Genomic DNA, 3,312 nt, shown 5'->3' with positions numbered 1-3,312 from the left:
AGTTTAACAGAGTACCATTTGATATGCTAAAGCAATTTGACAAATAGTGTGGTCTGACAATTCATAGGAAAACACAGAAATATTGAAGGTTGGAAAGCATCGATGTGTTCAGATTATGGATGATACAATAAAATGATCTCTTGTTAACATTTGTTTCAAAAGGAAATTGTAACTCGACATCATATCATATTGCCAGATAGTGCAATGAAAAAGAAACGACATGTTGAAAAATCGAGTCAACATAAATAATCACTGCCAGGAGAAGCTTCATGCATAATGTAGGGCATTGATCAAAAAGTTACTCGGGTTCACAAAGATGAAATAAAGGGAATAACTACAAATAAAGTAATGCTTAAGGAGACATATTAAGGTGATACAAAATAATTACTTTCATGTAAACTATATTTGAAATAAAGAGAGAGAGCAAACTCCACGTTTTGTTCGTTTAAAAAATAAGCATGATGTGAGTGATACTAAATTGTGTAAAGTACAAACATTAGAATCAATTCAAATATCGATACACAACCACTAGAGTTCCGGTTTAAAGTTCAGCAACATTTTCTGTTCTTTAACTACAAGCTTTTTAAAATTCACATAAAGCCTTCTCCAGAATGAACGTTTGGCTGCAATAATTCAGGAACCATTATAAAATGCACTATGGTAATTTAAATAGTTCAGACGTTTTGGAATAAAACCAAAGTTTTTATTTTCATGTTTGACAATTACCCACACAGTATGACATTTTGATAGAAAGTTCAAATAGTAAAACTCTGAACCAATAGATCATATTCACTCTCTTGAAAAACCTTATTATATATTTAGAAGATTGTCTTTACCTTTCAGTGACGTAAGCATCAAAAGTCATCAAAACATTCTGATATCTTTTAAACAGACATTCACCAACAGGTGCTGTATTTTTTGGGAAAATATACTTCAAATAAACTTTGACTTGTCATCCGTGTTCAAAAGAGATTTAACGCATATATTATAAGGGCGCATCGCTTGAGAGAGTTTTGTTTCAAATTGCTGAACAATGTATTACCTGTTAGAAAAAATCTTTACAAATGGGGATTAGCTGACGACCTATGCTTCCCCGGTGCCACAGAGTGCATGTGTTTATTGGATGTGAACAGAACAAAAATGTCTTTAATTATATCAAACATGTACACTTTTGATATAGATTTTTGAATGGATATCTCTTGTTTACTTAAGGTCAATATTGACAGGGAGAAAGACTTTGAGAAAGACTTTTAACAAAGAAGCCGAAAGACTTGATGTATGGCAGATCGTCAACGAATCGGAGTTAAATGTCTCACAGCATACCTTGTACATGGTATTCGTTTGTAATAAAAAGCGAAACACTCATTGTTCAATTCCTTCGAAGACGGGCGATACAAAAGGAATGATGATGATAATGACGATGATAATGATGGTGAAGATGATGATGATGATGATGTGGATGGTGGTCATGGTGGAGATTTAAGTGATGATGGATATGATGTTGCTGTTGATGATAACGATGACTAGCGGCCGTAGTGATGACGGTGATGGTGGTGATGATAATGATGGGGAAGATGATGATGATGCGGATGGTAGTGGCGGCGGTAATGATGATGCGGATGGTGGTCATGATGGAGATTTAAGTGATGATGGAGATGATGTTGCTGTTGATGATAACGATGACTAGCGGCCGTAGTGATGATGATGATGGTGGTGATGATAATGATGATGGTGGTGATGATAATGAGTATGGTGGTAGTAGTGGTGATGATGATGGTGATGGTGATGGGGATGATGATAATGGTGATGGTGATGGGGGTGATGCTGCTGCTGATAATGATGGTTACTATAATGCTGAACGAAATGATACGGATGATGATATTAAGAATGATAATGATTGTGATGTTTCTGGTGATGCTGTTGGTGATGGTGGTGATAACGACGACGCTTTATGAAAATGAAGATGGTAAACAGTAAAATTATGAACACACCTCGAAATTCTATAGACACATTTAGCACTCATAATTTATGTAAATCATTAAGTTTGTTTATTATTACACAAAGAAAGCTCAATGACAAGAACATTTCATGCAAAGCGTTCGTATTGTTTTATTTATTAATGAAAGCCAATTTAATTTATTACACTGATCTTAAATCAAGCTTGAGCTAACGAACTCTGGATTACCTCCCTCTCCGTCATTCTCGATGCAAGAGAAAAAGCTACACATTCTTTGTTCGCAGATGGCGCTCTTAAAGAAATAGAAACGCGCTCTGATTAATCAACCTATTCAAAAATATGTCTGCCAAAAATGGATTAAAAACAAAAAAACTTACAAAACTTAACCAATCTCCCCCAAACAAACTAATGAAACAGTACAGCAAAAGTAAAAGCAAAACCAACAAAAAGAAAACAACTAAAAACATACTTATTACTATTATCCCCAAAATACCGCAGTAATTCCTATATTGGGTAAATTCAAAGAATTTCCTCCTAATTACAATTAAGCTTAATTTGAACAAAGTTGCGATCCATAAGCCAAAGATAGATATGTTAAACAGGAAACATATGTCCGTTCATTCTAGAATTACAAAATGGATCTACGAGAAAGTGAACATCTATGATATGATCCATTAGGTTTTTCATGTTGAATGATTATCGTTTCAAAAGTGGTACCACATTGATATCTGGATATCACCGTTTTTAAATGTTCACATAATTAAGATATGACATAAACAATGGTTATAGATAATGGTTATCATTGAGTAAACGTTGACCAACACGGTGCCAACCTATATAGTTCCTATTGACAGCCGAATTTGATTTTAATCGAAAAATGTAAAAAAAAAAGAAAAAAAGACGAAGCTACACATAAAAGTATAATAGTACATTTTATGTGCTTAATATCAAAGTCATTTATATCTGAGTAATAGCATCAAAACGTTTTCTGTGATTTAAAAAACTATTAATACAAAATTATGAAAAGTAAAAGAGCCAACGAAAAAGCGTCAATATAGCTATCAGCTCATGCATGCATTTCAGAGATATCATAACAATGAATCTACGAGAAAGTGAGCATCTGTGAAAGAATCCATTAGGTGTTCCTTTTGAATGATTTTCGTTTCCAAAGTGGTGTAACACTGTAACGGTGCCAACTATATAGTTCCTATTTACAGCTGAATTTGATCTTAATCGAAAAATGTTTTTAAAAAAGACAAAGCTACACATATAGTATAATTGTACATTTTATATGCTCTCTATATAAAAACTGTTTATGTCTGAGTAACAGCAACAAAAAAAAAACGCTCCTGTGA

The sequence above is a fragment of the Strongylocentrotus purpuratus genome, unplaced genomic scaffold, assembly GCF_000002235.5.
Source record: "Strongylocentrotus purpuratus isolate Spur 01 unplaced genomic scaffold, Spur_5.0 spur5_scaffold_10, whole genome shotgun sequence".
In the NCBI taxonomy this organism is placed as follows: Eukaryota; Metazoa; Echinodermata; class Echinoidea; order Camarodonta; family Strongylocentrotidae; genus Strongylocentrotus; species Strongylocentrotus purpuratus.
The sequence above is the reverse complement of the archived record's forward strand: the minus strand, read 5'-3'. Positions refer to the sequence as shown.